Raw genomic sequence first — 22,356 nt, forward strand, 5'->3', positions numbered from 1 at the left:
TCACACGCTTGAGATATTCGGCCAATCACAATGCACTGGATAGCTGGCCAATCAGAGCACACCTCGCTTTTCAGACCGATGAGCTTTGTAAAAATCGACGCTTTTCAGAAAGGCGGGGCATAAAGGAGAAACAATAATGTACAGTGTGTGGAAAATAATGTGTTTTTTTAACCTTAAACCGCATAAATACATTTCATTACACCAAATACACAAAATAATGTTCTTTTTAGCAACATCATATGACCTCTTTAAGAGTAAATTCATGCGTGTACGCATATGTTGTGAATTAGGCGGAAAGTTTTCGTGGGAAGTTTGAAATATAAATTTGAATAATCTACGCAATTATTAGTGAATGAGACCCAGTGAATTCCTAATCCAAACTGGATTTCCTTTTATTCGCTGCAGCCCTTTAGTAATGGGAGGAGACTTGGAGAAATAGATAAAATGAGATGATATGATATAACGAACTTGACAGGTCCAATAAATGGAAACAATTAATGTGAAGTGAAAACACTTATGAATTGTTTATGTGATTTTCTAAGTGCCCTGTCTGTCTGTGTGCATGACCGAATGAGGGCGAATTAAAAATTTCACGCTGGAGGTGGGCCATCAGTATACAATTACTCAAAGACCCACCACACTTAAAATTTACTAAATGGTTTCACAGCTAATATGTATTCCAGACATAAGGAGCTGCAAGCATCTTTTCCAGGCTTAAAATCCTCTAGTTAAAAGAAAAATGAGAGAAAAGCAGGTAACTTTAAGAAAAAAACACTACATATTTAGATGTTTCATGTGTACTGTATGTTTTTGTTATTATTGGCTTGTGTTTCTCTGCAGGGAGATGGTATTACAGGGTCAATGACAATTACAAATAAGAGTGTCCAAGATATGTATTCACGTTAGTGTCATGGTTTTGAAAACTTTTATACTGTTTTCAAGAAAAAAAGTTTAAACCAGTGTAACCAACTAAAATACACCTTAATTACATGTGAGTGTACACATTTTAATCATTTTCAAAAATGTTTTTTAATATTTATTTCGTGTTTTTTTTCCCTGCAAAGAATAATTGTAGTATTGATTTATAAAAAAAAAAGTATATGGGGGTTTTACCACATACAATTTACAATTTAAGTCATTATATGTATGAATAACATTTATAATGTATTTTGGAATACATTTTTATACCCAGACAAACAAATGAGCATCATGCCAATAATCCATAAAACAGTTTTTCGATTTGCTAGAATTTTGACCAAAAGAAATCTTAGATACAAAGCAGATATGCTTTAGAAAATGCAATTCATTGTTGTGTTAGGAAATGTTAGTGTTATTGTATTATTCCACAGCACAAACCGACTGTGTGGCCTGCATTCAGAGGTGGAAAAAGGTGGAAAATCTGTTGGGACATGTCAGACAGAGCCGCTGATCTTTGGAGGTGCATGACAGTGGACCTCTTCATATCTCCCCTGTGAGTCTTTGAACCTCCTCGCGGCATGACACAACAGTTCAAAGGCTCCTCTCCTAACTCAATGCGCTCGTAAAAAAAAAAAACAGATAGCGTGTGTAAATCTGGAGCAGAAGTGTCGCTGCGCTGGTTCCCTCACTCTTGATTTATAGCCCCCAGTGCACCATGGACACTAGTTCTCTAAGTTGTAACCCAGCCATGGCAGACTGCCCCCATAATGGCGAGCATGTAAAAATGCTTTTAGCTTTGTTCATCCTGTGCATTCCTCTCTTGCAGTTCTTCAAACTTCATAGGGGCTTGTTTTTTATGTTTCATATTGCCGTTAGAAACTACAGAAGCTAAGAGATCCATGAGTAGTGAGGCACAGGAATATAGTTTAGCTAGACAAGAGACTACATGTTACACGCTCGCTTAAAAACACATGATCAGGCTACAGTTATGCTGGTTTTGTTAATACAGTATGATGACTAAAATGGTGATTTGGGGTTTTTTAGTGAGATTTTGCTCTGAATCCATAGGATATCATATGATGTATTCTTGGACGCCACAGGAGACTGGTTCTGACTTTTGGCAACTAGCACGAACTCATCCAAACTGCAAATCGGGGGGAAATCGGGGCAAAATTCGTGTAGTGTATTCCAGCCTTTAGTTGAAGTGAAACAGATCCATAAAGAGACTTCTGCAGGTCCATTTTCCATAAGCTCTCCATAAGTCTGTTTAATGAAATGAATATAAAATGGTTTAAAGGGATAGTTCACCCAAAATGAAAATTCTGTCATTCCAAGTTTGTATGACTTACTTTCTACTGTGGAACATAAAAGGAGATTGAAGAGAGTGTAATGTGCGCACATCCAAAAAACTTTGGGCAGGTGCTCGATCAAATGAAACCCTTCACAGTCAATAAACAAAAATTGGCACACTGCCACTACTGCTCTCAAAGATTTATTAAAATCACAACGTTTCGACCCTAAGGTCTTCGTCAGGCAAAACAACAAGTGAATCAGAAGAGTATATTTTATTATCAACATGATCTATCACACCTGATACTCTTCTGATTCACTTGTTGTTTTACCTGATGAAGACCTTAGGGTCGAAACGATGTGATTTTAATAAATATTTGAGAGCTGTAGTGGCAGTGTGCCGATTTTTGTTTATTGACATAAAAGGAGATTCCCATTGACTTCGATTAGATTTTTTGTCTATACAATGTTATTCAATGGGAACAGAAACTTTTTGGATTTACTTAAATTAGATTTTTTTTTTTTTTATAACTGGACTCATTTGTTATCCCCTTGGAGCATTTCAAAAGACACTTTTGATCACTGTAGTGTTTTGTTGTCTGCTTTAGAAATGCTTGATCTTGCACAACAAATACAAGCCCAGCTGATCCTCAGGGTTACTAGTCCCGTGAGGATGTTACTTTGTATAGTTAGCCAGACTTGATAAACCTCTTCAAATAATGCTAGACTACCCAGACAATCGATTCAGCTTTGTGTGATCCTTTTAAAAGGGATAAGTATGGTTGATCTGAAGGTGATGTTCTCATGAGGACGAGACTTAACAAGTGGCTGAGCAAGTGGCTGGTCTGACAGACGTGTCCTATGATGTGATGTATGATACCTCTATTCTCCCCTACACTAGTGTGGCCTCAGACACTCTGTTGACCTTGAAAAGAGAGGCCATTTGGTGGATTATCATGACAATGGAGCAGACCTTCCTAATGGGGATGACAATGGAGCCCAGATGAGCTATGAGAGCAATTCTCCTATCTTGGGCTGTTTCTGTGCACTCAAGGTTGTGATCATTATGTCCTGTTGTCTGGTCTTGATGTCTTGGAAACTGTATTGAATAAAGCAAAAGGAAGTGCTTTGCTTGATTGTGTGCTGTAAGGACATCCTCATGGTTTAAAAAAAGTAATAGGTTGTTTGCTATTCAGTCATGCTGGAGCTGATGGATTCAGTGAAGAAAACACTGTGATGTTGATCAGTGAAGCGAAGACTGAACTAGACTATTTCAGTCCACAGTTTAAAGACAACAGCTGCTTTAAAGGAATGTTCCTGGTTCACTACAAGTTAAGCTCTCTTGACAACATCTGTGGCATGCTGTCGTTTACCTCAGAAAGTAACTTGGTCTCGTCCATCAGTTTGTACAAACAAACAGTACTATGCTTACAATGGAAATCTATGGGGAAATATATCCTATTTAAACAAAAATGTGCAGCTCATTGTTTGTAAAAGCACTTTTGATTTTGCTGGGTTATTTTTCATGTATTGTTTTTATTTTATTATTTTTATTTGTTTTCTGTTTAAATAATCTGTTGGAGGCCACATGCATCAAATGAATGTTAAACGGATTTCTGGCTTTGTATGGTCATGACAGGAGTAGGAAAAATAGGATATAATTTTGCACAGACAAAGTTAATTTCATATTAATGTATATAATGTTTGTTGTGTATTTTTAGGTTTATTCTGGTGCAGTGCCTTGCATAGACTATAGCATAGAGTTCAATTCAATTCAAGTTTATTTGTATAGCGCTTTTCACGATACAAATCGTTGCAAAGCAACTAGACAGCAAATTAAGTTTCTACAATATTTAGTGGTAGCTTATCAGTGGTGACTGTCAGTTAATGTACATATGGAAGAAATGTACGGAAAAATCAATTAAAGACGTAATCAAACAGAGTTCCATTATATGTGTTTCTCTAAAACACAAATCCATTTGCAAAAAATGAGAGACACATCTAAACTATTTTCTGTGGTAAACAACAGCATGTTACAGATTTTTAGAACAGTTTTGCACTTATTGTACCAGGAAAATGTCAGTTGCGATGCAAAACAGTTGAATTTTAAGCACGTCCATATTCAAAATGTAAACAATGGTCAGGGATGAACCTTCTCATTTGGAAATTAATCTAGATGAAGAATGCAGCCTGAAGTAGTCACTTAAATTCAGGAAGACCAGTCATTATAGACTGACCATTAGTTTCCAGACATGGTAAAAAAAAAAAAGACTCAAAGGAACAAAGTCCCTCTGTGAGTGGAGTTGAGGTTGGACGGGGTCCTCAGGTGAGGTTTGCTGATACCAGAGACACGGGATATCCTGTGGAGCAGGCTCTGGAATAGGAAGTGCCGCCACGCAACTGGCACCAGTGTAGGAAGCAGCTCTGAGGAGACGCCTGGGATCTTGGCAACCATTTTATAGGTGTTAAGTGCGCCAATGGCTTCTGTTTTAACAGAGACTTCCCCTTTTGGGTGACAGTGAGTCGCCTTTCCTCTGGATGATCATTTCATCACATTTCTTATTATTTGTGCGTGTGCTTGTGTAGTGATTTAATTCATCCGCAAATTATTTATTTTGACCCAAAGGCTTCTTTGATTCAGCACATTTATTGATAGGTTGGTTTTTAACAGTAGTGAGTTCATAATTATCGGGATCAGTTGCATGACTGTGATTTTGTATGTGTTGTGGTTGGCTTCTTCAACTTTCCTGAACTAGACTAAGAAGTCAACCATAACTCCACTGCATCTCTAGTTGCCTCCTGGCAAACAGAGAAGCTGATTTAAGGCCCATTGTCTTGCTAGGTTGTCGGCTCTGCAGCTCCTAAACTTTGGAATAGTTTGCCTGTAAATGTGAGGCTTGCTCCTTCACTAGCCAGTTTTAAGTCTGTTCTCAAATCTTATTTGTTTTCTCTGGCATTTCATTAATGTCAGTTTAAGGTTTTGATGTCAGTTTGCTCTGATTCTATTTTAATGTGTTTATTTTTCATATAATGCATGTTTCCTATTATACTTTTTATATACTGTGTTTTGTTGTACAGCAATTTGGCGCAACTCTGTTGCTTTTAAATATGCTATAGAAATAAATTTTGATTTGACTTGACTTGACTTGACTTGTAAGACCAGCATAAACTGAAATACCCTGCTTAAAATTCCTCAGTTCACAATTTGTTTGTCACACTATGCTTGAGACCTTGAGTAAGACTTTTATCGCCATCTGCTCCTTAGTCATCCTGGCCTCCTGCTTTGACCCCTCTCTCTGGACGTTTGTAGTTAGCAATGAACCAATATTATTATTCTGGTTGATCATTATTTTAATGCTATGACCGATAACTGATAAAGGGGCAATTAAAATGCTGTACTATTTTGACTATATATATATATATATATATATATGGTTTTATTTTTGAATTATTAGTCAGATTTAAACATATTTTAGCATTAAAAAAAAAGACCGTGCAACAGTTTATGTCAGATTTTGTTGCTGGTTTGAAGTATGTTATTTAAATGTGAGTTTTGTAAGCAGTTTTCGATATTTGAGTATTTTTCAATTCAAATAGTAGTTAATCTTTCATGCCTGAAATAGCTGTCCAGGTGCATTGCAAATATGGTCGCAGAGTGAACTGATTATTCAACAGTGTGTGCTGCATTATGTCCACAAAATATAGACTTGAAGGAGGACCGCAAGGGCTTAGGGTGGCATTTGGGACAGGACCCATGTCTGTATCTGCTCATAATCTCCCAAGTTACTCTGGGACATGCATAAAACATAAATGGGAACACATGAATCAGTTGGTAAGTCCAGCAAATTGCTAGGTACAACTTAAAGCTAAAACCAAAGACTCTGGTAGAGATGGATCTGGATCAAATTAGACTAGTACTTAGCAGTATATTCTCAGATGATTAATGATAATCTTTACTTAGACTCAAGGCACATTGGTCCCCTAAAACTGACGCTAATTGTCATGAACAAAGTGAATTCCAGTATAGTTACAGTCCAGGGGCTCCCTCCTTTTGCAGAAAGCGCTCTCACCGCAGCATGGAAAATCCTTCACTCTTCCCTCTAGTTTGGGAAGAGGGCCCTAATTTGGCTGCTTACCTTGGCATACCAAGCCTAATGAAGTAAATTCGGCTTGGAGTGTGTGGTCTGCAAAAGCACCTGTGTGCGTTCAGGCGTTTGTGTGTTTGCGTGTTTCATACGCGAGGGATTGAAGATGTAGATATCATTGCTCTGTTGTCTTTTTGTGCATGCACTGCATTGTCTCCGCTCGTCAGTATTGTTGGCTGGGTTTAGCATGTGTTTGACTGCATGTCTGTGATTTGTGAGTGTATAACTGAATGATTTAGGAGGGTGTGTTAGAGGGAGTGAGTGAGTGCAGGGTGGAGGAGAGCGGAGTATGTGTGGTCTGGATTGGCTTATGAGTCTCAGTCTAGTAAAATAAACACTCTAGTCTGCTAGCCCAGAGATTATGCTACATTTTTGATAGCCACAAAAAAAAACCCAGCTGGAAAGGCTGCATCATTTCCTCGACCTCATTCTGGCATGGTGTTATAAGTGTATGTCAGTGTGAGTGTGTAGCGATTTATATACTCTTTCTGTGTTGTTGAGAACAGAATCTCATAGGTCTACTTAATGATAATGAACCAAACTGTTATTCAAAATGCCAATAAGTTATATACAAAATTGAACAAAGAACCTCCTCTGAAGCTGTCGGTCACTTCAGTTCAGTGCTGAGTTCTGAACTCTTGCGAAACTCCCAAGTTATTTATATAACAAAATCGTATTTACATTGTACAGCTTGTTGGTAGTAATGACCGCATTCGCAAAAGTGCAGAACCCAGCCAGTGAGTTTGCATTTTGAGTGACATAGAGTGCTGCTGGAATGAGTACTAAAACCTGAGGTATAGCATTTTTGAACTTCTGCTTCCATTGTCCCAAAGTCATTGGGTTTTTTTCTAATGTGTTTTTGGTTAAATGACAGAAATAAGATCTGTGGCTAATACAAGCTTTTATTCTATGACAGATTTTTTTCAAGCTTTTACTATACTTGAAAAAGGCAGTTGCTAGTAACAAGTGGCTATATTGGGCTACAGAGGTTGTCGGGGACTTTAAACGGCATCACACTGAACGGGAAAACTCACCTACTCGTTAGTACGCTTTTACAGCCTTGTGGTATTTATATACCATGTATCGTACTTTTGAAAACTATTCTAACTCAAACTTTCCAACTTAAAAATGTAAACAAAAACTCAACAAAACTTTACATTTTGTATAAAGACTGGAAGCTTAGTGGTGGTGACACTGAAGTCACGAGACCATGGTGTAGTTTGCTTACAGTCTAACTTTTGCTTTTTACTTCTACTGATTATATGGCTTCAAAATTCATAAAAGGTTGTCCATCCTTATGAACAAAATGTGCAAGAATCAATAATTTTGTTGGTCATAGAGCTTATGTTCTGACTGCAATAATCCAAAGAAAAAAATCCTATTGGCTTTTTGTCGAAGATGCCATGGTGATGGTAACTTGCGTTATCCCTGCAGCACTCTATTGAGCAGATTTCTTCTGCTGCAGTTAAATGCCTGTTTGGCCATTACATTCACAGGCTCAACTTGAATGTATGTGATTGGCTACAATGCTCAAAGTAGCACAAATACAGTATAGAAACCTTTGACACAATGGGAGTAAATCTAAACAGAACTGCTGTAATAGACACTGTACACGATTAGTTAATTGCTGCAGTTGTGATCGTAATCACAATTTCTTTCCCGATTAATTGTGCAGCTCTAGATTATTGTGATTTTTGCTGCACAATGTATTCAATAAAAAGCTATATGAGAGTTGATTTGCCAGTGCATATTGTTTATGTGTTTTTTGTATTGTGTGTGAGATGATCAAATGGGCTTCTTTTCTGCAGATTTTGTGCTGTTGTAAGCCCATCAATTCTTTCCCAGTAATTCAGTTTGACACGTCTGCTCCGTGCCTGCCAAATACCTGTATTCCCTACCCTACTTCTCCATGTTTTTAATGTGTGATTGAAGACAGATGTGGCTCAACATCTGTACAGCGCTGGCAGTACCGCTGTGTTTCTACAGCTGATAAATCTGTGAATCTGCCAGTGCTGAATGTCTCGCAGTGAAAGTTACTTCGCAACGTTCTCGTTCTGACCTGCAGCTGCACACGCAGTACCTGCGGACGTCTCATGATGCTCTTGTCAGATACTGTTGTCAGAAGTCACCCATGGTTGTTTGAGAATAGAAATGTGTTTCTGCACAGGATCCTGTTGGGATGATCAAAGGGATCTCCTTCTGTCCAGCCAATCAGTCACTGTTAATCACATTTAAACACTTTTTAATGATCATCACAATGTTAGCACAGCTATATAATGACCTCTGTTCACAGTTTATTGGGTCAGGGTCCATCCGAAGATGTCCTCTGTTCGTTGGTTTAAATCAGGGGTCTCCAACCTTTTTGTGAGTAAGGGCTCCCTGAAGGGATAAAAAATGGCGCTTTTCCACTGCATGGTACGGTACGGCTCGGTACCGTTCACTTTTTGGGGGTTTTCCACTGGGTACAGTGCCTGGTACCTGGTACTTTTTTTAGTACCACCTCGGTTGGGGTTCCAAGTGAACCGTACCGTTACCAAAACGTGACGTGTAAACTCTGCTGATCACGGATTGGCCGGAGAGAATCGCCACTACCTGCGTCACTGAACTTGCCTAAATTCTGTGTTTTCCGTTTGATTTCTTATGGATTCTGTGTTTTATGATTCAGTACAAATTTATCATAAAAAATGGTGTCTAGTGAAATGAATTAATAAAACTTTAACAATTTAATTAATCCTTTAACATGTAATCAAATGAAAATCAATTGCAAAACATTTTTTTATTTTATTTTATCAGACATGATGCTGCACAACAGAACCTGTATAAATTAATAATAATAAAAAATATCTTGGTTGTATGATATTCCTTAAAAATAATAATATTATTATTATTACTTTGAGAGTTGCATTGTAGTATACAGTAGGAATATATATTCAGTCATATAATTTCACGTTAAACCGGACTTTTATTTTGACGGTTTGTCGTGAAGGTCTTTCAGGTTTAGTTTTAGTTTCAGCATGTATGACGGTGTTTTTTCTCAAATGAAACTGCATAAAGCTGGTGAAGTGACTCTCAGAGCAGCTCTGAAGATGAAGTGCATGTGTTCATGTCCTCATATATTGAGACGCAGACACTGAAAACACCGTGAGTCACGTGTGTTTGAGTTTGTGTATCAGATGAAACTACTCCACGCATTCACACAGACACACAGAGCATGCAGACTTATTAGCGACATGCACTGACTGGTTGCTGTAACATTTATTTCTGTTGTGTGATAGGATGTTAGATTAATCCATATTGAGTAAAAATGTCCAGAGAAAATGTCCATCATTATTAACATACATTTGATCATAATCTCGATATGATATCATTTATCGCCCGGCGCTAGTTTAAGCTATTTATAGAATGTGCTTGGCGGGCGACTCCGAGACTCCATGCAGGCTACCAGGTGCCCGCGGGCACCACGTTGGTCACCACTGGTTTAGATTGTGCAAGATCACTCACAGGCTTCAGAATCCCAGTGGAAACCCTTTTAGAGAATCAGGAAAACATCTTGATTTTTTTTTTCTCCCTTTGTTGTTCTTTTTGTAGGCCTACCCTGTGGAAATGTCTATTATGAATTTGGACACAAGTAATAAGCATAAAGATGAAACAAATATAAAAAAAATTATAATGCAGGGAAAGTAAAAAATAAGCCCAAAAGGACGTAAAAAGTAGAAGTAGTAGAATAACAAATCATGCTACCATATCAGCAAAAAGATTTTAAAGAAGAAACTTGGAGAAAACAAGAAGTGTGCTAGAAGAACCTCTGTTATTACCAGATACAGAGAGGCCCCTAGACAAAACTAAACTACATTTCAAGAGAAACAAATCACCAGGAAATTAACAATCTGTCATCATGTACTTGTTCCAAATTCGTTTTCTGTTAATCTGTCTGTGGAACACAACAGGAGAATTCGGAAAACTCTTTACACACCACTTTTTCATACAACAGCAGTGACCTTCGGCTGTCAAGCACAATAAAAAGAACTATAAAAGTGGTCCATATGACTCATGTGCTTTATTCCAATTCTGCTTGATTGCTTTGGGAGAACAGAATGAAATTTAAGTCATTATTTACTCTCAAATCAAATCATTCATGCACATCATTATACAGCTCTCAAAACAAATATAGCGTTTATGGTGCAGGTTATACATTAACACCATCAAACATAATTAATTCTCGTGTGTTTTGTGTCCAAGCATCATGGTGTGAAATCTGCACCATATTTAATTTGAGCACTGTATAATCATTTGCATGAACGATTTGATTTGAGAATGAAAAATGACTTTCAGTCTATTCATCACACAAAGCTATTATAAATCTTCAGAAGACAAATACGGTACATATGGACTATTTTAATGGCCCTTTTTCACTATTGTTGTATGGAAAATCTCTTTTTAAATTTTTAAGTTTCAGCGACATGGGGGTGAGTATTGAATAAATGGTAACAGAATTTTCGTTTTTGAGAGGTGCAAAACTTAAAAAGAAACCCAGTAGACCAAAGTGTTTTTTTTTTTGTTTTTTTTTAAGGATTCATGAACAGTTTTGCTCCTGGCAACTGGGCAAGATTTGAAATATTACATTCACCATCAATATGTTGTTTTAAGGCTGAAATTTTAGTTTCTAAACTACTTTAAACCACACTAGAGTATTCAGGAACGTGTTTTCTTCATGTTTTTATGTGACATTTGTTAGTTAACAAGAGCCATTGGTGTTCCTGTTGTCTCAAAGGTCTTCAAGGCTTCCTTTCAAGACGTTCTTATCAATAAAGACCTGGACTTTAGCATTTAGACTGGTTTCTGACTGAGTACTTACAAACAAATTAACAGTACTTCTGTCAACACCACCAGCAGGCACAGGCTGATCTATAATCTAGGAAATCTGGTTCCCTGGGCAGGGCAAGAGTCTCCAGTATTTGATCCCGCTGTAATCCTTACCTTCACGCAATGATAGCGCAAGTCTGAGAGAAGGATTGATTTTCCTAGAGGGGGATGGAAAGGAGGGGGAAAGACTGACGAAGGCCTCTCTATTTATGCTCATGGGCCTGGAGGGGGGAAGTTTCAATATTTCATGGCACAGCTCGCTGCCCCACTTTCCAGAGTTTTAAAAAATACAGCTCTGGCTAAAACAATGAGATTAGTCACGCCTCACTCTGAATGCTCAGGTTTTCTACACACTAACGGAGCTCCTAAAATGAAACCCAATCTGGCTGTGATTAGCTCTTGCAAAGGAAAGGTTTATGCGCTCTGATGTGTCATAGATCCTCGACAGAGCCAATAGCACTATTCGCGGGATTAGACTTCAAAACAATGTTTGAGGTGGTGATTTCATGTACTGATACAGACGGGATTGGAATCGCTGTAGTTTTTACTAAGATGGGAGTGCCTATTCCCTGGATGTGGACATTATGGATGGTCATGTGATCTGGATGCAGTTGTCATGAAGCCAGCTGAAATAAACAAGACTTCTTCATATTGTGTGATATAATCGGAACGTTATGTTTTTAAGAGAAGAAATTAATTAACACAAGACACTGCTACTGCAGTAGCTGTTCTGAGCAGTCTGTATGTTTCCATCCAAGCTGTGAATTTAATGTATGTAAAAAATTATCACAGTATCGAATAAAGCAGTGTTTGTATCATGTATATGTGGAAATTGGCACAAAATTGTTTAGAACACACCTTTTTAGTAAAGATTTTATTATGTAGTTATTATTGCTAGCATTATTATTATTAAAACAGAAATGTTTTAATAGAAACATTTCTGGGAAAACTGCTACTTTTATTTGGTCAAATGACAATCTGAGATAAAGTAAATGTTTATTGTTATGCATATTTATGCACAAGTCTTCTAACAAAATTTTAATATATATATATATATATATATACAGTGGGTATAGAAAATAACTGCTCAAGTTCAGTTAAATTTGATGGTGAGCGTTTGTGGACTGCAGTCTTCAAGTCGTTCCACAGATTTTCATTGGGCTTTAAGTCTGGGCTCTGACTGGGCCATGCAAGGACATTCACCTTTTTCTCCTTCAACCACTGTGTGGTCTGTTTTGCTGTGTGCTTTGGGTCATTGTCATGTTGGAAGGTAAACCTTCTTCCCATTGACAACTTTCTGGCAGAGGGCTGCAGATTTTCCTCAAGAATTTGATTGTATTTTGCCCCATCCATTTTTCCTTCTGTCCTGACAAGTGCTAAAGGTCCCTGCAGCAGAGAAACACCCCCATCACTGGATCCATGCTTTACTGGAGGAATGGGGTTATTTGAATGGTGAGCTGTATTGGATTTCTGCCAGACATATCATTTGGTGTTGAGGCCAAATAATTGTGTTGTACCAAATACCTTCCACTTCTTAATAATAGACTTCACTGTGCTTCTATGCATTGATAAAGTTTTTGATTTTTTTTGTGTCCACCTCCTGACAGGGAAACAACTTTATCTTGGAGATCTTTTGACAGTGCCTTGCCAGTTGCCACGCATAGTTGATTGTTTGCTTCAGTTGCACTACCAAGTACTGAAATGTTTCAGGAAAGCTCTTTTCATGCTGAGCTAATCAAAATGACCACAGCTGATCACAGTTGAAAGTCAAATGTGTTTGTGTGTCATTGAGAAGGTGATTAGCTACACCTGATTGAGTTTACAAGTAGTGTTGCTTCGTCAACGAAAATTATGACTAAATATCGTCGTCAACGAACCATTGACGGCTCAATTGGACTGAAAAGCCTTCATGTAAACACCTTAATTGAGCCGATTGAGCTCGATCGGAATGAGATTTATAGTGGTTTATTCCTTTTCTAATACGATTGAGAGCGCATGTAAACACTCGATCGGATTGAACCCCAAAACTGAAAGCACTGCGAATGTGCAATGACGCAGAAATAGCGTAATGACTTAAGTTATGACGCGCAGAACGAACGGTTCTTCCTTTTGAATAAAGTGTTGTATAAATGCGTGTCCTGTCATTATAAAACCCTCCTTTCACTCGGGAACTGTGAAGTGGAGCAGGACAACCTCCCACCAGTCCTTGTTTTGGATTCTCATCCACAGGAAGGGCATTTTTACTGCATGATAATTTAAACATGAGCAGCACGGCACAGCAGTTTATATGTAGGCTATATTTATACATAAATGGATAAATATTAATTCTGCTGTTAAAAACAAGTAAAGAAACCGTGTAGGAGTGTGGTTATGTGCAAACAGTGAGAAACTCTATATTTGTGCAGTGTTCTCATGTTAAAAAAAAAAAATTCCGATTTGGAGCTTGTGACATATAAACGCGCACATCAACCCGATCAGCTTGTGACATATAAATGCGCACATCAACCCGATCACTTTATTTACCGTTCATGTAAACTCTACATTCAGATTCATCAATCGGAATTAATTCAGTCCGATTGAACCAAAAATTGTGCATGTAAACGTAGACATTCTGTTTTTTGTTTTGTTTTTCTGACATGTTGGTATTATATCTTTCACTTGGATGTTATAGGTTGCACTGAGTAAATACAACTGGATAAAACAAAAACTGTGTTTGTCCTCACACACACACACACACACATATATATATATATGAGTCAAAGACATTAAGATGTCCGCATCAAAAGAAATTTACAAAAGTGATTTTATGTCCATAGAAAGCACATTAAATGTAAGTAAAGTGTCTACTTTTAAGGTTTCAAATAAGTTTTTGGAGAATAAAATGTTAAAATTTGACATTCTGTTTTTTGTTTTGTTTTTCTGACATGTTGGTATTATATCTTTCACTTGGATGTTATAGGTTGCACTGAGTAAATACAGCTGGATAAAACAAAAAACATCTTTATTTCAGGCTGCAAGGCAACAAAATTGATTAGATGATTATTAAACAGGGGGGGAAACAACAACAATTTAAAGCAATATTACACTTATTGTTTTTATGCTTAAACCCTTTTTCATCTTTGACACATATATATAATTATATATGCAATATCCCTGAATTAGCAGAAAATGGATGGAAACCCGGCTCCTTGGACTCTCCTTATTATTTTTATTCCCTTTTGTGTCACTTAGGATGACCGCAGAACAAGAACTGTGAACTGTCATTTTACCCGTAAAGTTAGCAAAATGGTTAAAGTCCGTAATGAAGGAGCACCAAGCAGCTATAACTAAAATTTTTGGAGAAGCCTAATTTATTTATCGAAAATAACGCCACAAATAAATAATAGACATTCTTATCCGATTCCTCACATTTTTTTAATGCTTCTGAGTTAAAACTAGGTTGGTAGGTAAAAGATAAAAAAGAAACAGTAGGTAATATACTTTAAAATGCTTGCAGAGGTTGTTTGAGGAAAAGCAGACATCTGTGTTACACACATTTCCCTGACCTCCTCATGGAAAACTAGTCCTCTCCAAATAGAGCTAATGAGTCAAACATTTATATATATATATATATATATACATAAACACAAACATGTGTAATTGTTATGCTATGCTGAATGAAAAAAAAAAGATCGATAAAAGATTGGAATAAATGATTTGTTATATGGATTCAAGTTCACCTGCAGCACCAGGCTGTTTACCATTTTTTCTAAGATGTGTTTCCTCACCACTTGAGACACACAGAACAGAAAGTACAGCCATGGAGCTCAGAAATGCAGTCTAGTACTCAAGCGTAAACTCAGTACCATGCTGCCTCAGAGCTCAGTCTCCAGAGGCTATTTCTGGCCAGAGAATCGATCTGCATGTAGTGGAGTCTGGGTAGCTGGTCGATAGCAGCCTATTAAAGAGATGTACCTGCTCAGGCTGCAGTGCTACTATGTGCGATCACTGGCTTGAGCCACACTATCTTCTGGTATGTAGAAGAGTGTGTATGTGTGTGTTTCGTGATTTGTGCTTAGTATTAGTTGGATTCAATATGGCTACTTACACAATTGTCAATTTATTGTAGACCACTGAGGCACTTTACTGATGTGTAGGGACAGACTTTCACACAAGTAAACAAAATGACTGAATTTAGAGTGTCTTATTAGAGTACCTTTTAGTATTTAGAGTAGAGTATCTTGGTTGTAGTTTTTGTTCTGTTTGGAGTGTACACACTCTGTTTGTACTGTGTAAATTTGACTGTCACGTCATAGTGCCATGAAGGTGGATTGTTTAAGGTTGAGGTGTGGCCATGAGTAAAGTCAAGTTTTTGATGGAACGCAAAAGGTGTGTTGCCCTAAGCTGCTTAGACACCACCCAAATGGAGAACGAAGTATGTAAACTACCATTCAAATGTTTGGGATCAGTATATTTTTTATTAATACTTTTATTAAGGATGCATGAAATTGATCAAAAGTGACAGTAAATAAATGTGTAATGTTACAAAAGATTTCTATTTCAAGTAAATTCTGTTCTTTTGAAATTTCTATTCATCAGAATCAAGAATGTTTGTATTAAAATAGGAAACTTGTTATTTTTAATTTTGGAATAATCCACAATTTTACTGCTTAACTGTATATTTAATCAAATAAATGCAGCCTGGGTGAGCATAAGAGACTTCTTTTAAAAATATTTTAAAAATCGTACGGATCCCAAACTTTTGAACAGTATACAACAGGTGAAGTTTTGTTAAAATACTTTCTATCCCAGCTTAATATGCACAGACAACCAGAGGTAAACCATTTGTAGCCTCATCCTCTTGTCGTTCCAAAACCTCTATGATTTTCTTTCTTGTGCAGAACACAAAAGAAGATATTTTAAGATCGATAAGTTCCAAACAGCATTGGACCCCATTGACTTTCACTGTATAGACAATCACAGAAACATTCTTAAAAATATCTTCATCTGTGTTCCAAAGAAAAAACATTGTACAGGTTTTTGGAACAACTTGAGGGTGAGTAAATGATAATTTTTGGATGTACTGTCCCTTTAAAGCTTTGCTCAGAATATAGATTTTTTTACTATATGGATACATTGGACAGACAGACAGGTTTGATCTTATCAACATTCAGAGCACCAACAACATGCTTCCCGATTTCAATCCAGATATTTACATTCCCACTTCCCTCGTGCATTGTGCTGTGAAACATGCAGCTTGACTTTTTTTTTACTCTTTCAGAGACCTTCCAATATCCTGACATGTTCTCTCATTATGTATGACTGTATTGTATTGGTCAGCACCACTCCCTCCCCTCTTTACTGAAACACCTCGCCTGACCCGTACCTTTAAAATCAACTATTCAATCTTACACCTCATTTCCAAATCCACCTCCCTTCCTAATACATCTTACCGCTGATCTTTGGAGTAAGGGTTCAGACAAAAGCCTGACACAGGCCTATCCTGCATCAGCCCCTGAACCCGTGGGGGAAACATGTGGCACACACTTCAGCAAGTACGGCCGTGTCTCAGGCTCAGGGGACTCAAGGACAGTTTGGTTTTTATCACTCGATTCCCATCAATCCTCAGCTCCCAAGGACGGAGTGTTCTGAATGCAGGGGCTTCCCTCCAGGGATCGCCTGTTCCCGTGATTCATCCCCTCTCTCCTCTCATCTCGGCTAAAGCCAGAGCTGTGTCGCGTTTAGTCACCCGCTTCGTCCCTCTTGGCCCGGCTGCTGTTACTCATGGCTTATTTTAGGCTACAGTTCTGGCTGCCACGGGAGGTGTGGCTTGGCCTTTACACACAGATGACACAGGCAGTGCTCCCTGTCTTTAGACTTGTCTGTCAGCTGGCATGGAAATGCCAGGTGTCTGGGTTGTCTTTCGAGAATTTGGGTGTCTGGGTTGTCTTTCGTGCCCTCTGTCTGTTTAGGTGGCAGGTTTGTAACTAAAATTGTAATTTTGTAATTGTTAAAATACTTTCTACAGTACAGCTGTAAGTCAGCCATTTGTCAGCAAAATCCCCCTGAACAGTGTAAACACCGTGGTGCTTTCAAATCATTGTTCTGTTTGTTTGAGCATTCCGACCAGCCCGCATAGCAACACTGACTCAGCCAATGGTGTGAGTTTGGGGCGGGGCTATCTGTTTGACTGACCAATGACAGACGACATGATTGTTCAGGAAACCTGTTTGTAAACAATCATTCATTTTGCAGTTCTTTTCAGTTATGTTCATTTCAAAAGCTTTATTGTCTATCCCAAATGGGGTAGAAAATTGTCTTTAGACAAAAGGCTCAACACACAACCAATACAAATAGTCATCACAAAAACATTTTACATTACATACATCACTTCACAACTATAATAATACATTTGTTATTTTCAATGGTAAAATACTTTTGTTTTGTCCCAGTTTGTGCAAAAACAACTTTAGCACTTTAAAACGTTGCTGTTTGATTGAGCTGCTTGACTTATCAGCTTGAAACTGAACCAATGGCATAGTTTAGGGCGGGGCTGCCTGATTGTTGCCGGGCAGAAAAAAAGAATCTCTTGCACATACAAGAATGGACTCTATTTTATATATATATTATATAATATACTGTATATTGTAAATATGTTTATTATTAACTTTAAAAGTTAATATTTTTCATTGTTATTAGTATTTTTTATTATGTTTATATTATAAATGTTTTTAAACTTGTAATAACTTTTAGTAAAATAACATTTTAGTGTATTATATTAAAACTTAATGTTTTAATGAAAAACAGAAACTTTAAACACTTTTAGCGTAAAGGTGGATTGTATCAATATTGCTTTGTTCCGCTGTGCGACACTTTCTCAAGATTTAATTTTGTGCATAATTTTCCTCACAGTTACATTCACTGCGCTGCATTGGCCGTCAAATTGTGTACCTGATGTGGAATATATTATTTAAACATGACATATGATGACACATGGCAGTTTTAGAGGTTTTAGTCTTTCACTATTCAAATATATATTATCTGAGATGTAACCAGTATGGCTGCCAAGGGAACTGACTTGCTTTAAAAGGGACGTTGACAAAAGGAGTGTTTTGAAATCTGTTTGGAAACCTTTTCTTTTCCTTTTTCTTTTTAGTTCCATTCATAGCCACTAAAATGTAGACACATTTTAATGTGGGTGAATTGTCTGGATGAAAGATATCTCTTGACATTTGAGTTTGGTGGCTGTTTTTCCATTATGCTATATAGATTGGTGTCGTTTAGTGAAGGAGCCCATCTGCTCAGGATTTTTAGATTGCTATTTTGGACAGGTGTTGACATGAAGAATATACACAACTGAAAGTCACCCTGTTGAAAGATATACACACTTACTCAAGTGACTTTTGTATTTTCAGTCTTGTACATATCTGTTTATATCTCTCTTTATTTCTGTGTCCGTCTCTGTCTCTCTTTTTCCGCCTCCCTCTGTTCTTTCTTTTCTTTCTTTTCTTATGCACACAGAAATACACTTTTTTCCTCCCCAAGACCTCCCAATGTATCTCATTCAGACCCCCACTATAGAAGATTGTTTTGCAGAGTTCAGCGGGTAGAGGTGCTTCATCTTGTGTCACTAGAGGGTGGTCCTATTTAGATAGACCAGGTTGAGGGGGGATAAGGGTGACCTTTAGCCTTTACAGGGTCATCATCCATTAGGAAGTGATGGGTGGATGTCACTAGTCACCCTGCTATGACAATTTGTCTTCTAGAATATTTTTTTTCTGTCTCTCTAACTGCTCTTTTCAAGCTCAATCAAAACAAATAGGTGATGCCCCTATTTCACTCTTTCAGATTGAAGCCCCCACATCTCTGTTGTTTCCCCCGATCTCTTTTGTTCTTTATCCTGCTCTCTCTCAACAGACAGCTAATAAATTCCAAAGTGTCTGGCAACCTTTGGCATATCAGCTATAAAAAATGCAGTTTCTTTCAGTTTTATCAGAAATTGTGCCAGTGCAGGGAAACTGTGGTCTCATGACTCCAGTGCCTCCCAATCTGTTCTGCTCTGCGGTCTTGCGTAGTCGTTTATGTAATGACAGGTGTCGTTTTAAACTGCGTAGCTGCATAGCAGTTAATTCATGGAAAGCAATTTCTGTTCAACAACACTGTCATCATGTAATCCTAAAAACACGACAGATGCGATTAAACGACAGCACTGACTAGAAAGCAGATTACCTATGGGTAAAAATAAACCCACTCAACCAAGAATGACATCTATACGGTAATGAAACTCACAAGCCTGTCAATAACATAATGACCTCAAAAGGAAAAGGAAAAAGTGAGAAATTATTATTATAAATTATTATAAGAAAAACAAAGCCTATATTTAGGAATATAAAGGATTTTTTTCCATTATGACATTATTTTATGAAAATTAAGTACTTTTTACTCAATTCTCATTACCTTAATGTGAAAAAAAGTCTGAGGCCACTAACAAAAATGCTAAAAAAAAAAAAAAACAAGTTACAAAAATTAGAAAATAACACAAAACAGTATTTTAATATGGTCTTTTGTACCTGACTGTATTATTTCAATTGCATTTATACCTCATGCCAATTAATATTTGTTGTAGTCTGTATCCTGTAATTTATGCTCATTTTAACCCAGGTGTTATTCCAAAATGTCATGCTATAACATTGAGTGTTGTTCAAGCCTCTTTCCGGCTTGTGCTTGGAAGTGATGTCAAAAGCCTGGAAGAGCTCCCATCTACAGGAGACACTTGACTTTTAATATAACAGAAATAGAAGGAATCTGGTGGGTTGGGAACATTGTGTTTCACTGCACTAATGCTGTCACCCTTTTAAAATGTCACGCACTCTCACCATCTGAAGGTCGGGATGGGTGATGGGACCACTGTTGATAGCTAGAGCATTCGGACAGAACAGGTGACCTGCTGACAAAGCTTGGTCATGTTTGTCAGACTGGGTAGATGGCACATGTGGCCTTAGCGCTGTGTGAAACGACATTTCAGTGTCCCTGAGCAAACAGCTCTTGAAGGCGCATCACTGGCACCTTGTTTCAGAGTTTGAGTTGAGAGGGAGTAGACGGGTAACTTTGAACCAATCAGATTCTTGTGGATTGATGAGGTCAGATTTGGCAGACACAGTGCTTGATATAGGCTGGATTATTTCTGCTGTTTCTGTAGCTAAAATAGTAGAGCATGGCAATTGCAACGCCAAGTTATTGTTGTTAAACCACATACAGCAAACAGGGTCCAGGTTGTCAAATGACAAAATACAGTTACCTGTAAACTTGCACAAATGTGCAAAAGGAAGTGTCCATCTATATTTTTACTCCCAAGTTTGGTGGAGTAAGTTTTTCATGACATTCACTGTAGCAAAGATGGAGTCTAAAGACATTTCCTCAGTTAACAGAAACCCACAAATGCAATCACTCACTCACTCACTCTCAATGTACACTTTGTGGTGTTGTCAGTGTGGGTGACGACAATCTTTCTTGCACACACACATTCACATGCATATGTGCACTACCTTTCCTTCACTGTCACATTTTTCTTACTAAGCGTTCAAACACAATAAGCATGAGCACATGATGAGACAGGAAATGTCAGAGTAAGAAAAATCACGCTCTTCCATCTCTTGTCCTACTGCTGTCTCCTTCTCCTATATATCAGATGTGTAGCTGCAATCCCCCTGATGAGTTTGACCTCTAAAATAAGCTTCAGTAATCCATGAATCAAGACCTTCAAACTGTGAGAAACACATGACTCTTTGTTGTCACCTTCTTTATAAATCACAAAGCCCGTCACAAGATGACAAGTGATTCTTTGACAGGAGCAGGAACCTTTGAAGTCCATGAATGAAATATTCAGTAATGCATCTGATGTTTTACAAGTGTGCCATAGATTAACACTGAGGGTGGTGGGAAAGGGATAGGTGATGTTATTTTTGGCCTTTAATTTGATTTCTATTTTTCATGCCAATAATTTATATTTTTAGTTACGTTTTTCACATTAATATTTTTTGAAAAAAGTAGATTTACTACAGTTCAATAAACAAAATTAAGTTATTTCCACCACCGAAATCCAAACTACGAACAAGCTAAGATCTTAATTGTGCAAAGCATTTGAATAAAAATAAGATCACAACATTTTTATGTGGCAGCATGATTATGCTTGTCAATTTTATGTTTCATATGCTACTTCCCTTTTCAGTCTAAGCCTCTTCCTTAAAGAATAAAAAAAAAATGAAATATCTATGTCAGTTTCAATTAGTGTGGATGATTGCTGGAGCAGAGAGAATATCCTCTCGTATCTGTACTCAGTGCCCTAAACCTCTAAATCCTGGTCTCTTTTTCTCTTTCAGGTGTTTCTCTCTGGTGTGGTGTCTGAAGAGATTTAAGATGGAGAAATCCAGCAGCAGGTAACTCTACTCAGTCATTAAAAGCTGTTTTATTTGGCCCTTTCTTAAAGGATTCAACAGCCGGAGAAATGGAGAATAAATGAGGTAGGCGTCAAAATGGATGCATGTTATATTTTATTTCCATGTAGCTTCTAATCAGATTGTAGCATCTAGCGTTTCGAAAGCCAGCCGGGATATGAGCTTCATGTGGAGTCTGTTTCCCTCCTCCAAAACCCATCACAATAAATCATGTCACTCTTAGTCACTCGGCACAGCTCTGTCAGCACAGATACAGAATGCTAAAATGGATACAAGTCTTCCTGGAAATGAACTAAGATGACTTTGAATGTAGATTTGGGTATGGACGGTTGAGACGTACTAAATTTTGGTTAAAAGACCAATATTTAAAGTGACCACAGATGTGTTTGAATGTAATACAAGTATTGAACATTTTTTTAAATGCAGTGTGATTTGCTTATGCTTGATGCCAAGAAGCTTTTGTGCATTTTTTTATTATTGGAAATTATTGGGTCAAACGTTTCTGCAAGTCTTAAAACGTCTTAATTCGCCCTTCCACAGGCCTAAAAAGGGTTGAAATTGGAGCAGAAAGACTGAAATTCATAAAGTCATGGCATTAAATGTTGCATGCGCTGCAAAAAAAAAAAGTCTTCCTCAGTATTTTTGTTTTGTTTTACAAAGCAAATATCTCAACATCCTTAAATCAAGATACATTTATAGAAACGTTT

General features: G+C 37.5%; 1 protein-coding gene across 2 annotated transcripts in view; it reads left to right on the top strand.

Moving 5' to 3' along the window:
- rarab (retinoic acid receptor, alpha b) overlaps positions 1-22,356 on the top strand; it is a 133,422-nt gene that overhangs the window by 6,399 nt on the left and 104,667 nt on the right. For both annotated transcript variants that reach the window (XM_016549346.1, XM_016549347.1), the window contains one exon: positions 21,575-21,631. The gene's annotated coding sequence lies outside the window, so the exon portion shown is untranslated. The remainder of the gene's footprint in view (positions 1-21,574; positions 21,632-22,356) is intronic.

The sequence above is a fragment of the Sinocyclocheilus rhinocerous genome, unplaced genomic scaffold, assembly GCF_001515625.1.
Source record: "Sinocyclocheilus rhinocerous isolate Xijiao unplaced genomic scaffold, SAMN03320098_v1.1 scaffold43, whole genome shotgun sequence".
Classification (NCBI taxonomy): domain Eukaryota; kingdom Metazoa; phylum Chordata; class Actinopteri; order Cypriniformes; family Cyprinidae; genus Sinocyclocheilus; species Sinocyclocheilus rhinocerous.